We start from the raw sequence: 18,013 nt of genomic DNA, 5'->3' as shown, positions 1-18,013 counted from the left end.
CTCACAGGTCGGTTCCCACAACGTAAGTGAAAGAAATGGTGAGCTGTCTGTAAACTTTTAGTTAACAAGGAGACGAAATGGTGGTTCGCTGTTGGGCTCAAGGCCTATCATCCTTATGGAGGGTTATTAAGACCACCACAATAGCTTTCTCACTAACAAACATGTATGCTTTACTCGCCCCCCCTGAAGATGGGGGTACACCTCTTACTGTGTGTACTTTGTCAAGAGTGAAGCCGTCAGACGCTGCAAACCTGCAAATTGCATACATACCATACATATCAATTTGCATACCTGCAAATATGACGCTGCATACCTTGCTAGTTTAAATTTGTATAGTATGTCTTATCGACACAATACACAAATTCAAGAGTTGTATATAAAATGTGGGCGATTGGGCTTCGGAACCATCTATATTTTGTATTACAGGGACTAGAGTAAAATTTAATTTATTGTGTTATTTTTTATATTAAAAATATACATTAGCAATATAGGAGGATAGGTGAATTTGGGTAATTTCTGATAAACTTTTTCTAAAGAAGTGACATGAATAATAATTCATTGTATCGGGGGACAGGCAGCCAGTGTGTGTGTTTATAGATATAGATATTTATATTATATATAAATTATTATTATTTATGGCGAAACACCATGCATGTCACACATTATTAGATAAACATTGCCTGGTGTGGTGGTGGTGGGGGGGAGGGGGTTGCACTATAAATTATAATTTTTATTTTTCCCAAAGTACTGTATTTAGGCCAACCCCGACCAGTCAATGTCCGCCCCGTACTGCCGATCATTTCCCTTGCAACATTTTGTGAAACTAGCCCCAAGCGCCTGGCTTTCTAACAAGATGAATACACCACACACACACACACCTGGACAGACAGACTGACACATTCTCCTTACAGATATAGATCATCGCTATATAGAATCTTATGTAGAAGCCTACCTCCCGAGACAGTGGCCCTGATAGTCAAAAGCCCATACCAGCGGGGAGGTAGGCTGAAATCACCTATAAAATTGCAGTGTTGATTCACATCTTCACAAATTGTAGTGGTGTCCGCCCCCCTCACTGGCAGTTCACCGTGCTGCTAGCGCATACGCACGACAGCATTATTGTTAAATTACACAGCGACGCATTTTCTGGACAAAAACAAATTACAAAAATACGTCTCCACATGGATGGTGTACGAGCTGAGCTTGATAACATCCACCTGTGTATGGGGTGTTCATCCACCTGTATATGACGTGTTCATCCACCTGTGTATGGGGTGTTCATCCACCTGTGTATGACGTGTTCATCCACCTGTGTATGGGGTGTTCATCCACCTGTGTATGACGTGGTCATCCACCTGTGTATGGCGTGTTCATCCACCTGTGTATGACGTGTTCATCCACCTGAGTATGGGGTGTTCATCCACCTGTGTATGGCGTGTTCATCCACCTGTGTATGGCGTGTTCATCCACCTGTGTATGACGTGGTCATCCACCTGTGTATGACGTGTTCATCCACCTGTGTATGACGTGTTCATCCACCTGTGTATGGGGTGTTCATCCACCTGTGTATGGCGTGTTCATCCACCTGTGTATGGCGTGTTCATCCACCTGTGTATGGGGTGTTCATCTACCTGTGTATGGGGTGTTCATCTACCTGTGTATGGGGTGTTCGTTGTTGTTGTTGTTGTTGTTGTTAAAGATTCGCTACCTGGAACAAAAAGTTCCAAGTAACACGGGCTATGGTGAGCCCGTAGATAGTTATGGGGTGTTCATCCACCTGTGTATGAAGTGTTCATCCACCTGTGTATGAAGTGTTCATCTCGTTACTGCACTGGAGTTAAGTGGACTCAATACGTCAGTCATGGTGGTGCAGGCGAGGCGTCGGTGGGGCTCCAGGCCACCAAGATAATAATACATTTGGCACAAGACAAACCAGCATAGATACTGGGTCGAACAAGGAAGCCTCGAACCACTGGCTTCACAGCCACTCTTGGTTATTTATTAATCCGCTTATGTAAATCCCTGGTAACTTTTTTTATATATAACGGAGGCGAGTGTATTAATACGCAGACCAGAGGGCGGAAACTCCTCTATAAAGTTTTCACACATACCAATCATGCAACATCTGCTATGGCACTGTGGCACTCATTCGTGTCCAATCCAGCCGCCGCCATGTGTTCATTAGTGTCTCCAAGGTCAATCCCGCTCCCATAACCCTGAGTGGGTTATGGGAGTTTAAATGGGTTTAAATGCGTCCCAATCCCGCTCCCATAACCATGAAGAGTGCGTCCCAATCCCGCCCCCATAACCCTGGGAGCTAACTTAGTTAAGTCAACACATACTAGGAAAACATGAGGACTTTCGGACTAACAACACTACACACCGGACGCAACAGATCTGGACCCACCAAGACCTTTATATAATGAACACATTGGGAAATATTAACACAGATCACTTATTTAAAACGGTCCAATGTAACTCTCCCAAAGGGGCAACAGCTTCAATCTCACGAATAACAGGGAACACCTTTGACAGGCCACCAGCCTACTACCCCCCAGTCGGGGCCGCCGCTACCACGATCTATCCCCCCCCCTTCCACAGGATTATTATACGTGTCTAACTACACTAAAACCATCATCGATATTTACTGCTTACAAGGGTAATAAAAAAAATGAAAAATCTGTAGTAAATGTTAAAAGTTAAAAAAAAAATTGGAAGATCTATTCAATATTTTCCAACTTGCTTTACAAATAATTTTTTTTAATTTTTTCCAATAGTGATTTCCAAAAGTGCATTGAAAATCTTCAATATTTCTAGTTGTATTGAAAATTTTCATTGTGACAAATTTTTACATATAAAATTTATATTTGTTTAAAGTCCGGAAAGTTGCACTTAAAATTTCAATATGAAAAAATATATATAAAATACGACATTTTGTGAAAGCTACATTATTAGTTTTTATATTTGCAGTAAAACATTCGTAGCTCAAAAAATATTTATAGTTGCATAAAAAATTAAGCTTAGCAAATGTCAGATTTATTTGTAAAAGTTAAAGGCTTTATTACAATTTATTTCAGTATTGTCTGCGTCCCTTTCAAAAACTCAATGAGGAAAAAATAAAATAAAAATTTTCTCCCAACAAAGAATTACGAAGAAAGTAAGTTGCTTACTTGGGTCGATAAATTGGTTATTATGGCGGAAAAGTTGGTTATGTGTTGACAAGATGCCGGCACACAGTCTCTTCAAACATGGGTCAAATTTGTTTAACACAACAATCTTGACCAATGAGGAAGAACTGGTTGTAAATACGACGAAGGTGGGGTACCCTCCAGGGTGGTAGTGATGGTGGGGGGGTTACAGACCCAAGGGACCCTTAATCGACTGGGTTACGACAGAGCTCGGGGTGCATGCGGGAAGTTGTGTAAAATCCTGATTTGTGTCTCTGAGAGCCTGCAGGACCCGCGGTAGGTCAGGATGATTTCCCGGTTGCAATTCTTTTAACCATGTAAGCAGTCAACAGAGGCGAGATTCAAACGCAGGCTTACTCAAGGCCAAGCACTGTTCAAGAAAATTGTCAAACGTCATCAGCTGAGTCTCTTGCGTACAGGACTTTTCATTAATAAACAGGAAGGATTGGCGGCTGCATTACCGAGAATTTGCCCTTTGTTGACAAGGACAGGCTGCTGAATCAAGGTCAAAGCCGACCTTACAGTTAGACGCTTCCCACTAAAGACTAAACAACACTGTAACAAGTTTCAGGTGTGACAGTTCTGTCAAGCAGAATGACCGGTGACAAGTATCTTTAAGTTTAACTTCTTACTAGCAGCGGAGTGCTGTTAAACCGTATTTATTTATTCAGTCCTTTTAACCCTTGTTGCTCAAGTGGTCGCGACTGCCTCTACACTCGTCTGTCTGTTGTATTCGAGGATTTAAGCATCTACCTGGAATCTGATCTTTCTCTCTCTACACAGCACAAAATATTTCTGTTCATTTTACCTTGTAAACAATTGTGGCAATTTTCCGTTTTGGGGAGATTGTTAGGTGGTTGGCTGTGACATAAGCCAAATCGAGCACTTGAACGGGTGATCATTTAGTGTCAATCTTTAATTAATGCAAAATTCAACAAGCAACACTATAATGACCAAACCTCTCATGAGAAAATGACAAGACGACGACGTTTCGTCGTTTATTTCCCCGTCTCTTCCTCTCTTCTAATACACGACTTGATACTCTGACAGACCGAAACGTGGTCGTTCCTCCATCTTCTGATGTGTGGTGTGGTCGTCATATCTTCAGACCCGTTATTGTGACTCATCGTCCTCATAAGGAACACTACAGATAACCATGGCGTGAAGCCCGAGGCAATCTACTCGGCTCTCGAACTTGGGCTTACCTTGAATCACCTCAAGATAAGCCCAAGCTACACAAAGTTCGGCTGGAACACGGTACAAGTTTGAGAGACTTCACTTTCGCTTGTCAGTCTCACGTCATGCACACACACCTGGCTCATACTTATTGTATACATGGCTCATAGGTTCATCATTCAGTGTCACTTTGCTCAGTAGAACGACGACCTCGCTTCTTGCAGGGTCGGCGTTCGATCCCCCGATGGTCCAAACGGTTGAGTACCGTCTTATCCCCGACACTTGTCCTCATTCCCCTTCCAACTGCTATGTCGTCATACTGTCTTAGCACTTTCTCCTGAAAAATTACCTTTCCGCCTTACTATCAAGGCCATTTATTGCCTTCAGACGATCAAGTTTATTTTAAATCGTGTATTTTGTCTCAAGACACTTGAAACGTTAACACATTATTAAAAGGTAATACATTTTGGTAACTATATAGGAGGTCTTTCTAGAAAATTCGAGGAAGAGGCAACGCGTCGATGGGTTTCGCGCCTTGCAACGATGACGTGGAGCAATATGGTGGTGGGATTTGACCAATCAGAGGTGAGACTGATGGCGTCACTTCAACTAAGCAGAAGAATCCCGCCGTCCAAAATTGACAGTGTCTATAGCTACTGTGGAAGGTCTCAGAGGGAGGCTGGCCAGGAACGACCAACGGGTCACAGCGGGAGGCCGGCCAGGAACGACCAACGGGTCAACAGAAGTGTGGGTCTTAAGGCCGGCCTCGCCCAATCAACAGAGGCGGGTGCCAGACGCTATTCTAAGACTACTGAGCCAACTTGGTGCTCATAGACGTACAGAGAAGAGCGCTACCCGACCTCCCACCCGACACACGGCCCACCGATCATACGAGGCGGCGGGAGTCTGGTCCACGGACATGGGCAGCCTCGTCCCGCTTTGTGACTAGCTACAGAAGTTAAATTTTCAAGAAAACCTGATACTTGCGTTCAAAACAGTATAAATTATTTTCACATGTTCCACAATTATATATTACACTTAAATGTTTCATTTGCTGATTATAACAAACTTGCGTATTAATAAAAAAATAATATAAAAATTGCACGGGATTGTATAAAACTGATATTTATATATATATATATAAAAGTAGATTAACATAATTACTTTTATTTTAACTTCCTAGCGAGTCGTGACAAGTATTAAAACCTCGAGACCTAATGATTCACTCCACGTTGATGTTTACATTGAGAGATGTGTTGATAATCTTGAGAGAAAGCCTAGTGTGTCATCCAATCTTGATGGCTGTAAACCTCAATAAAGAAGAACTCTAGCTTCCTTTCTAAGGATTATCAATATACACCTCAGTGTAAACCAAGGCGGTAGGTGATGACGTAATTCATCGCCTCGCATGCCGGTGTCTGTAGAGGTAAGGTATAAAAGTATTTGTGTGTACGTCTGATACCATACTACTTGTGAGGGAGGAAATGTATATTTTTACCTCTCAGAATGTTTGGTAATATGTTTATTTGTGATGTGTGTCTATGTATATATTAACACGTTGTACTGAACGGGGTGAGAATAGCTTGAGCTACCTCATCCCTTTGTGTGTATTTTACCTCAATAAACTTATTTCAATTTCAATTTCAAGGTATTAAGGGTTCAGGTATTAGGGGTGCAGGTATTAGAGAAAACCCACACGGTTACCAGGGGTAACGAATCTATTCAACGTATCATTTCCAATCTTTAAAAAAATGCGTCTAGCGCGGTTATCAACGTCGTTAACTTGGCCTACTTCTCTACTACTTCAAGCAGGGTTCGATTCCCCGATGGTCTATGTAGGCGAGAATTATATTCCTTCAACTCTGCCTTCAAGGTCATATCTTGTCCAGCCCCTATATTCGTTCCGTATAGGCATACACGGTTAGCTCGGCCTTCTGCTCTACCTTCAAAAACCAAACTTGCAGCACGAGTGAAAAATTTATCCAGACGCTTCGTCGAGTTGTAATCTATGTGGATCATCAAGTGTTCGCTCTGTTCGATTGCCAAAGTTCACAGAACCGATTTCTTGTGTGACAATATAGCTATGATTTGTATTTCGAACATTAAATTCACGTGAATTATTTTTAAGTAATACAACATTTTGGAGACAATAATACGATAATTCATTTGTGAATAAATGAATTTAAAGACGTTACGGGATTTTAAGCATTTAACGAAGTATTAATAGAAAATGTGGGAGAACAGACGTTGTACAAATTTAACATACTATTTATCAATATCTATATCAATCTCGCCTTCACTAACTAATGCAAGAGTGTGTGTGTGTGTGTGTGTGTGTGTGTGTGTGTGTGTGTGTGTGTGTGTGTGTGTGTGTGTGTGTAAGTGGGAGCAAGTGACAAGCCGTCACCCACAGTCTCCCATATAGCCTATCCCGCGGGGCCCAGGCTAAACATACCCCACGGCGTCACCATCACAGGAGAAACACTCACAAGCCTGCCCAGGATAATTATATCCTCCACTATTACTATATCCGTAGGCACGCACGGCACTCAAAATACCTCCCTTATCTGCCAAAATTATAATAATATTATTATTAATTATTATGGTTATTGGTATCTTCAGTTATATCTTTGCGTTGCTTGCTACGGCGGCGTTCAGCGTTATTTGGTATGGTTTTCATGGTTACCATTCTAGTTTATTTTAATAACGTTGTATTACAAGGATTTACATTTAAGCTTACCAGCAAGCTAATATATTTTTCTAATACATAAATTTATTATGAAAATTAAATAAAAACAATAAAATATCCTGGGACACGAAAATATAACAATTCAACTATTTAATAATATATAAAAACTTACAATTAACGCAGCATACAACGTCGAAAATTACATTGTTAGAAAAAAAAATTATATCAAAAGAAGAACAAAGGTGCAACGCGACCAGAGTTAAGCAAGCAACAAGAGCCACTTAACACAACTTGTGAAGTCTTGGTCATTACCAGTGAAGGATACTTGCCCCAGATACCTACGCCTGGCACAGACCTTTAACACAAACACTGCAGGTAATTACGAGGAGACGCCACTATACGACTACAGCACTTGGCTGGGATACGAAGCCAAGGCTCTAGGACTGGAAGATGGGATACGAAGCCAAGGCTCTGGGACTGGAAGAAGAGGAGCCCAACCAGCTGGACCACTGAACAATAATATGGCTGAAACAAAAGCCAATCCACGTATGTGAAAGGCATTTTAAAAGTGAGGACCAGACATCGAACATGACCTCAATATAAAAATGTTCCTGCCTCTGTACGTGTCTATTAAACCAGACAAAGAAACTACCAGATGCAACAAAAAATAGTTAACTGTTCTAATGGCCAATAACGAAATTAACATGTTCAGTATTAACTGGAAGTGCTTTCACTTTTAAATCAACATACAAATCTAAAGATACCGCACGAAAAAAATGTTGTTAACATCGCTGATGATCAATTACATCAAAATCTTTTCCTCGAGTTAATGGAAGTCAAAGTTTAAAGTCAATTTAATATTGTGTTAAGAGTAAGTCAAGAGTAAGATGTCTGGTTATGCCTAAGTAGCTACTAGGAAAATGAAACTAAAAATTCATAACATTTTCGAGTTTCAACACATTATCAAGGACCACAGCTGACATTCCTTGATAATGTGGTGAAACTAAAATTTTCGGAACTTTCCTTCTATTTTCCCTTATGGGTACTTACGGAGATATATATTTCTTTTAGACATCCGAGAAAATACTTCCAATCACTCGCCCCTCCCGTCTCTCATTGCTGTTCCGTTCGACACCCCTCCCATCCTCTTCAAGCCTTTCCCTTGTTAATATGCCAACATCTCCCCTCCAGCAAGCATTGGAGGTGCAAGCAAGCACCTCCAGACTCAACAAACACGGTATTAAAGGCCGCGAAGAGACTGAGATGCTCTCGGGAACAAACACACAATTACTTCTGCTTTTGTTCTCTACGAAAGTCCGAAACTGGTAATAATTAGCGGCTTTATATAAAATATAGGATTACTGTATATACTTATTGTGTAACTACTAATCTGATCCACCTTCCTGTTTATAAACTTGAAATGATACTCGGCCGTACATCTGTAAAAGGCGCGCGTCTGCTTATACCTATGTCTGCGTCTGCCTATACCCGTGACTGCGTCTGTCTGCCTTCTCTAATTCTCACCAGCTGAGCTCTTGAAGCGAGGGGGGGGGGCGGGGGGGTCGTCGGATTTCATTAAGGTCCGAGTCGTACTGGAAGTCGTCTGTTCTCATACGAGGTCAATACGGCTGACCCCCTGTGACAGTCTCCTAGCCCCGGTGACAGTCTGCCAGTCGTCCAGCAAGCACATCATATTTCTTAACAGCCAGCCAGGAAACCTGTCAACCAGCCAACGGAGATAAAACCCTGATTTCCCCTTCCACGAACTGCTCCAAGAATACCCCGCCATACCCCTCCAAAACTCCCATAAAACAGTGGGGCCGTGACCACCTCCCACACTCCGGAATGTGCAACACCCAGCTTTCACACCTGTTACTGTTGCCACCTCTGCTCCTTGTGTTGCCTTGCCTTGCCAACATCATTAAGGCAGATCCCAAGACAGTACTTTCCTCTACCATGTAATTCCTCACTTCCCTAACATTCCGCATCTCTTTACGGGGGTTTCCCCCCTACCATTCATTTATTAAATTGTTTTTCCACCACCCTGTCACGCCTTTCTGAACATCTGTTTTCCTGTTCTCATCACAATCTACTTCATAATGGTCCAAGACGGACCGAAACTTCGTCGTCTCCATCTTCTGGTGTGTGGTTTGGTCGACATCTGTTTCCCCTCCACTACCATTCAAAATTCTCTTCTGCTGCGCTGCGCGCGCATACTGCATAGAATTCGTTGTGAACCACCAACATGGATGGTTTTACATAATAAGTCATACTTCCGCTCGACAGGATAACAGTTGATTAAGTAGGGTTATCTTGAGATGATTTCCGGGCTTTAGTGTCCCCGCGGCCCGGTCCTCGACCAGGCCTCCACCCCCAGGAAGCAGCCCGTGACAGCTGACTAACACCCAGGTACCTATTTTACTGCTAGGTAACAGGGACATAAGGTGAAAGAAACTCTGCCCATTGTTTTTTGCCGGCGCCTGGGATCGAACCCGGGACCACAAGACCTGGGTGCTGTCCGCTCGGCCGACCGGCCCGTAATCTTAGACTGCAGCAATGCCTCTTTGGAGACGATATTGCAAATTGAAAGTCAGGCTGGGATTTCTTTTAAGTGCATTCCACTGGATACAAGTGTGTGAGAATGATAATATAATAGATAACAGTAACACTTGTCAATGATTAGGACTCTGAGGAGAGTCAACTACTTAGTAATATTGAGGAGGTTTATTTATAATAAGGGAAAATTAAGCTATGAATTACGCAATAAAGAGATTACACTACAAATACCAAATGTTGAAAAGCGTAATCCGGGATAAACAATTTATCTCGCACCTCACAAAAACAATATGTATTTGTTGACGGTTTATGTCGGTTCCACAATTTCGACTACTGCCAAACCTGAGTTGAAACCGAGGAATATGGGAAAGGTTCTGAACCCCAAAACAAGGTGAGCCCAGCAAGCCTGCCTCCGAGGACGTAAATGACATGATACACATTACGGTTCGCCAACGTATTATAAAACCCACCTAACCTAACAACATAACATAAGAATAATTCTTCCTCTCACATCGGAGCACCGCTCCTGTGCCAGGTAAGTCCACTACGGGCTCTCCATAGCCCGTACTACTTGGAACTTGTTCCGAGTAGCTGAATCTATAACAACATAACTTCCTCCGTCGTCTGACACTGTCATAAGAACACAAGAATAAAAATAACTGCAGAAGGCCTATTGACCCATACGAGGCAGTTTCTATTTATATCCAATTATCTTATAACTTTACATACTACAGTCTAATATATTACAATTTAACGTAACGATATATAAGAGTTTTGACACTCTGAAAGGGAGCTTTGTCGAGCCGTCTTGTATACGACTTGAGGGTACCCGTCTCCCAGCCATTAGCCTGAAGACGCGCGCGCCGTCACTGCGCACAACTCCTCTCCTAGTCGCATGTCAAATTTGATAGAAATAGATAATGTTGTCCCCCCTCCCCCAAAGGGCCAATACTTAGACCAATGATTTTTATAGTTGAAAAAGCCCTGCGTGAGAAATGTATTACAACAGTGACGTGCTTAAACTAGGAACAAATGCAAAATGAAGCAGAGAGCAATTGCAAATTGTTGCAATACAAGTATGGACAAGTTTCAAGAATTGACAGTGGCTCCCTTAGGGGCAGAGGTCACGCTACCGTACACCCAGCCCGTCCTCCTGAGGTTCTCGACGTCAAAAAACTGTCGTACTACAGTGCCCCTTATCCTAACCTAACAGAGGACCCAAAACAGAAAACGGGACAGCATGTCAACTTCGCGAACCGCTACCATTACCACGCTACCGAGCAGGAGACAGGGATCCAGAAAATAGAGCCCTATCCCTTGACACACCAGCCAGTGTAGACACATCCACCTGTCCGCAACTCCAGACACTAATGGTCCAGAAGACATTTATACTCTCACAATCACAGACGTAAGAAAATGTTGAATTTATAGCTTGGAAGCTTTCTGGGTTCCTGCAGCCAAACTTGCATCACTGCCACGTGTGAGCACACACGCACGGCTCTTAAAATACACCTTTCATCATTATTATTATTATTAATACATTTTAATACATTATTATTAATAAGGAGTAAATCCACTAGGGCTATAGGAGGGCGCAAACCTTCGACCGCGGCATTGGCAAGCCACTTTCTCATTGATCTCATTTTTTTACTTATATATATCACGTTAATGTGATCTGTGTGTTAACAATATTAAATAATTATTATTATTGCAGACAGAAGGAAGGGAAGGAAGAAAGTTTCGGTCATCTGGGAAGGAAGAAAGTTTCGGTCTATCCCGGACCATTATCAAGTCTTCACTTCTTGTCTTTACTTGTGTGTGTGTGTGTGTGTGTGTGTGTGTGTGTGTGTGTGTGTGTGGTGTGTGTGTGTGTGTGTGTGTGTGTGTGTGTGTGTGTGTGTGTGTGTGTGTGTGTGTGTGTGTGTGTGTGTGTGTGTGTGTGTGTGTGTATGTATATAGATATTATCAGTACTTGTTTTATTATATTTTTGTGAACACATCTTCTCAAAACTTGGTTTATTCATTTTGTCTAAGTTATTTTCTCTGAACAAATTTATTATACCCATGTGATATCCCATGTGTTTAAATTATATTTGATTCCAAAGCCAGATGACCATTGATCGAAACTCGAATATTTACAGTATCAGCTTATCAACTTTACTTGTAAACAACAAAATTCAACAATTTCTCTTTATACCTATTTGTTTATTATTATTATTATTATTATTATTAATTATTATTATTAGTATTATTTAGCAGAACTTTGTTTAGATACGGACCTATATCTAAATATATATACTAACAATATACCAACCGGCAATTGTTAGTAGTGAAATAATTACCAAGAGTTAATGTTTCTTGATAAATACCCGGTATATTCAGTAAACAAATTACTAACACTTTTCGGTTAAGAATACATATTAAAGTCCATTGTGTATTAGCTATTATTGTACGGTAAATAAAATAGGCCTCTAAGTGTGTCAATATCCCTCAAAAGAGATTACTAAAACCAGCTGAACTCAACCGGGTTCATGATCTCTATCACGAGAGAGAACAATGGAACTTCACACACAGATATTACACTAACGTGATGCATCAAATAAACAAATCCAGAAGGGCCGTGACGAGGATTCGAACCTGCGTCCGGGAGCATCCCAGACACTGCCTCGTCACGGCCCTTGTGGATTTGTTCATTTAACAATGGAACTTTTCTGTCCCATTGGGATATGACCTTTTCTAAATGACTCCCCCTTCACACTTAAGGTGCTAAACGCTCTCAACCTACATTTCGACTTTATGCAAAGTGGATATTGACGACCAAACCACAACTCAGAAGATGGAGAAGCGACGACGTTTCGGTCAGTCCTGGACCAATTATCAAGTCGTGTGATAATGCTAATTTCTTCAGCCACGTTATTGTGTCTCAACGTCTCCAAAGAAGGAAGTCTTCAGCCAGATGGATATCTGCTCAGAGAACGCTTCCTCCTCGAAACTGTTGACAGTGTGGGTTCCCAACATCACTGGTGCAGCCGGAAGCGCAGTTTGTCCTGACAACGAGAGCGGGCTCTAATCCGAGTGGGGGCGTTGGTATAAATAACTGGGCCTCCACACTTCACACACAACTGTCTCTTTTCTTGCACTAAAACTTAGCGTGTCCAAAGTTGACACATTCATTGTAAGCGACTATCGCTGATTGCACTCAACCTCTAGACATAAGTGTAGCAAGGGAACAGATATAATTAACTCATTAACGATGGATTCATTACGGGTTATTCATGCCCGTGCCACAACTTGGGTGGCTTAATCCTCTTCAATCAATCGATGGAATCATTATCTATGGCTTCCATCCGACATTGCCTTCCGCTCTCTCTGGGGGAGGTGGGGGGCAGGACGAGCCGAAATCGGAAAAAAATATTTGCAAAATATGCAGAAAATACGAAAATTAGGCGAAAAAAGAAACCGAAGTCATTCAAACCTATGTACCGGGCTTTTCAAATGGTCGACAGACTGGCAGATGCGTCTGAATGCTGACACATGAAAGGTTCTGAGGCTTTGGTTACAGGATATCTGCAGAGTATTGAAACTGCGAAGTCCCATTGCAAAAAAAAAAAGATCTGGGGAGGGGGGGGGGGGAGGGGGAGGAGTTATGAATTTAGTAGGAATTTAAAGAAAAATCAATGCATATATGTTCTAAAACAAATAGCTTATTGGGATTTATTTCTACAAATGTTATAGCAACAAAGTTTCTTAATATTATTCTTCAGTTATATCTTAAATTCACTTTAACACGTTCAGCAGCGGATGACCAATTCAACCCACAAACTAGAATCCTTCAGTACGAAGCGAGATTGGAAAGGCTAGGAGGCTGGTGTGGCATGACAGGAGTGCTCACGTGTTTGAATGGGCATAGCAATTGGGATATTAACAAGCTATTAGATATATTTGAACAAAATAGAACACGCAACAATGGATATAAATTAGTTTAGATTTAGGAAAGACCTGGGTAAATACTGGTTTGTAAGCGTGGTTGTAGATTCGTGGAACACATTACCGGGCAACATAATAGATGGGTGATCACTTTGTGTCAAGGTCGTAGGTCACCCATGTGCGAACGAGTGTGGGAGGATATAAATTAATAGCCGTCATGTATGGGCTAATGTCGGTTTAGTCACATGTTCTTATAGTCTCAAAATATCACACAACAAAGCACCTCCACCACCCAGCGTAACACAAAGACCAATAAGCCAACGCTCGCTGTAAACACCCACACCCTCTCCTGACACCCCCCCCAACCCCCAACACCCTCCAACACCTACACCCACCAACCCCCAACACCCTCCAACACCTACACCCACCAACCCCCAACACCCATTCTCACGTCATATTCCTCCCACACACCTTTGGCTCAAACCCTTTACTGTATCGGAGGTTTACAGCGGCACCGCCCACCTCTGATGCCACGTCCAGTGCCAGAGTGATGCCCAGTGCCAGGGTGATGCCCAGTGCCAGGGTGATGCCCAGTGCCAGGGTGATGCCCAAGCGCCTCCTGAACGTGGTGTGTGCCACGCCAAGCTGTCCCAGCGGGACGCGCAAGGGTTCAGCGAACAACCAATAGAGTGAAAAAAACGAATCTTTAATTTTTAATAACTTCAAAATTGCACATTTATTAAAGGCATTGTTCCTCCGTAATCCCCCACAATAATTACGCTTCCTTCCCACATTTACGCTAGCTCTCCCCCCACAGTACACACTCCACCCACACCCCCCCACAGTACACCCCCCCCCCCCGCCCCCAAGCCAAGAGAGCGCGCGGGAAGGCGGGTAAACACAGAAGCCTCCACTCTCGCTGGCCCACTTCTCGGCCGTAAAAATATGTACTTATTTACCAGAGTTTACAAGAGAATGGCGGCCAGGGCGACGACACGGGCAGGAGGAGGAGGGCGACGACACGGACAGGAGGAGGAGGGCGACGACACGGACAGGAGGAGGAGGGCGACGACACGGACAGGAGGAGGAGGGCGACGACACGGACAGGAGGAGGAGGGGCGACGACACGGACAGGAGGAGGAGGGGCGACGACACGGACAGGAGGAGGAGGGACGACGACACGGACAGGAGGAGGAGGGCGACGACACGGGCAGCAGGAGGAGGGCGACGACACGGGCAGCAGGAGGAGGGCGACGACACGGGCAGCAGGAGGAGGGCGACGACACGGGCAGCAGGAGGAGGGCGACGACGATCTAGTGGTTCAGCCCAATCTAGTCACAAACGTGTCGGGTTCCTGTTTGGTGACAGTCTCTCTCTGGCACATTTCCTAACACCTGCTGCACCTCCTCACCCTAGCAGTAACTAGGTACTCTGGAGTTGGTCAACTGTTTTAGGTTGCATCCTGGGATTGGTCAGTGGCTGACCTACGTGAGACTTTGATAACCCCCAACAGCCTTCCTGTCCCAGACAATGGGATAGGGGATACTCGAAAGTTTCCATCTTGCGTTGTATCTATAACAAAAAAAAAATAAAAACGCAGCTGATCCCGTCGCTTCACTGTTTAAGGGTCGTCAAGATCTATCTTTTAAAGAATTCTTCCCTCCTCTCAGGGCAAGTTTATTGTGCGGCGTCACTAGTGCCCCAAGCTACCGCGAGAGCGAGCGAGTAAGCACGCAACAGCGAGCTATCAAGCAAGCACGCAACAGCGAGCACGCAACAGCGAGCAAGCAAGCAAGCACGCATGACGCCCTGTCTCATTGTTTATTAGCAAACTTTCAATCTCTCACACCTTTAATCTAATTTTATCTTTCGTTATCCAAGGCCGTACATATGACACCCCTGGCTCTCTCAACACCGGCATTCTTGGAATTCATGCCCGATAACCTCGTAAACACCTGCCTCACGACATAACCCTGCCACCATCGTCTGGTTAGACATGTGGCGCCTCCATATCTAGGCATCCACACACCTGACGTGTCGCTTTCCGAAGATTAGGCTGCTGGCACTGTTGCCGAACACTATATAAATATATGGCCCTATTATGACACTTTCCCGAACACCAGGCATGCAACACCACACCCTGCACCGCCCCACCGTACACCACCACCCCCTGTATGCAGCTTTCTTGAGACGGCTCTCAAATACTATATTTAAATTATTCACACTTGTTTTATTTTCAAAGTTTCAGTGACAGGCGCTGTGGGGGTTGACGAAAGACTTTTGCATACTGCTCTTTTACCCTCTCCCCCCGCCTTCCCCTCACACCCTCTCCCCCACGCCCTCTCCCACACACCCCCTCTCCCCCACACATAGTCGTAAACCCGTCCACATATAAACCCGTTAACACCCGCCCCCTCCTCTCCGCAAACAAGGTTCAGGTCGGCAACTTCCGCATATGCGCGAACACTTAAACAAACACGCGCTCAATACCCCCTCTTAAAATCAACCAACCTACTCACCCTCAACCCAAACAAACCCACCGACCCCATAACCCAGTCACTCAACCCTCTTACGTCAATCGAGTTACGAGGACACGGGTTTAGGGCGAAATGAACACGAGGCAAAGAGTTAATTTCGATGTTTCCAGCGGCAACACAACATTCAACGCAGCCAGACGAACGACAATGCCGGCGCCACATCGAAACGTCGTACCGCCTCGCCGCATATTGCGCTTGATAGTAAGTGTAATTGCCTGGATCCTATGGACATTTTTTTAGCTTCGCGACTCTGTGCCATATGGAAAGGAAAAAGTCGAGAGTAGGCAACGGACAGTAGGGTGGACATAGGCAGGAGGAAGAGATATGGTAGTCAAGAAATGAGAAGAAATTCTGGGAAATTTGGCGTTGGAAATTGTAAACAATGATAAGTTAATTGGCGTTAGACTGACTAATGAGTTGGAATCTAATTAGTAAACAAAAGAGGTTTAGGGAAGCATCGAGGATCAGGCCGAAGATGACGACATTGAAACAAGGGAACTCACAACTAGAAGCAATATTTTAGAGGATATCTGAGCGAGTTTTGGGGAGGTGGGAACAATAAATCGTGTAAGAACAAGCAAGGCTAACTGCCCGATGACCGACGTGGGGAAGGGGGGAGGAACTAGACTACTTAACAGGTTGTGTGAACCAGAATCGACCCCCATCTCACCCCCTCCAATCGCTTAAACTAATGAAAAACGATTTACACACGACTCAATTGATGACGTTCGAAGATTTCCGGAACAAGCGTTTCACTGACAAGTTTTGTTCGAACCACAACGCTGTAAATGCTTCACCCGCGTACCACAAATACAAATAATTACCAACAGAACCTAAACACCTGACCTAACCAATGTCTAAATATGCACAATATGCCAATATAAAATATTAATATTTTTATTTGAGAAAATAACAGTTTTGAGTGAAAAGAATGTTAAAGTTTATGAATACGTCTTTGAGGTCGACCGCTGGATGGAATGGACTTTGAGTACGGGTTGCACACTGGCGACAGAACGATATTAAGGCAAAGGGGGTCAATGTTACTAAACCATCCCTCAGTTCCGTCCGTCAGTGCCACGCGCAGAGCCAGACCGGTTTGGCGTCGCAGCGCCTCACTGCCAGAGATTTTGGCGGAAATATTTGGCAATAAGGAAAACCAATTCGAAAACAAAGAGGCAACTGCAGATTCCGAGGAGCTGCAGTTCGGAATTAGGATAGAATAGTTTAGTTTGGTTTATGTTCGTTATATCTTTACTTGATTGAGTTGAGGTTTAAAAATCAGTTTAACAGTGTTATGTCAGTCCTTCTCAGGTTTCAAACCAAGAAAACTGCCAATTTCAAGTGTCCTCTCCTAACCTACCAGAGAACCCAAAACAGTAAACGGGGCAGTACGTCACTTTCGCCAGCCGCTTCCATTTTCTAGTACGACCATTTGTGGCCTTACGTAACGCATACGAGCGAAAAGCGACGTTCTTTGGATGAGGACACGTTGGTTATGTACGAAGTGATCTTGTATCCGACCAACTCTGTGATGTCCGGTCAGTGACGCCACACCAAGCATGTTCTCTTTCTTACTCTCACCGAGGGTTAGCTGGTTTGTGTGATCTTGAGATCTTGAGATAATTTCAGGGCTTTAGTGTCCCCGCGGCCCGGTCCTCGACCAGCCCTCTACCCCCAGGAAGCAGCCCGTGACAGCTAACACCCAGGTACCTATTTCACTGCTAGGTAACAGGGGCATAGCATGAAAGAAACTCTGCCCATTGTTTCTCGCCGGCGCCCGGGATCGAACCCGGGACCACAGGATCACAAGTCCAGCGTGCTGTCCGCTCGGCCGACCGGCTCCCAGGAGCCGGTCGGTGATGGGGAGTGTCCCTAACAGCAAGCGTATGGAAGCTTGCCAACAGAAGGATAATAGTTGAAAGGTATATGTATGTATTTTC

The 18,013-nt window shown here is 43.8% G+C and overlaps 1 protein-coding gene across 2 annotated transcripts in view; it reads right to left on the bottom strand.

Annotated features, from left to right (window-relative positions):
- Window positions 1-18,013, bottom strand: part of tn (tripartite motif containing protein thin) — a 68,679-nt gene that overhangs the window by 29,606 nt on the left and 21,060 nt on the right. The window lies entirely within an intron of this gene.

The sequence above is a fragment of the Procambarus clarkii genome, chromosome 31, assembly GCF_040958095.1.
Source record: "Procambarus clarkii isolate CNS0578487 chromosome 31, FALCON_Pclarkii_2.0, whole genome shotgun sequence".
NCBI lineage: Eukaryota > Metazoa > Arthropoda > Malacostraca > Decapoda > Cambaridae > Procambarus > Procambarus clarkii.
This window is presented reverse-complemented; position numbering and strand designations above follow the sequence as displayed.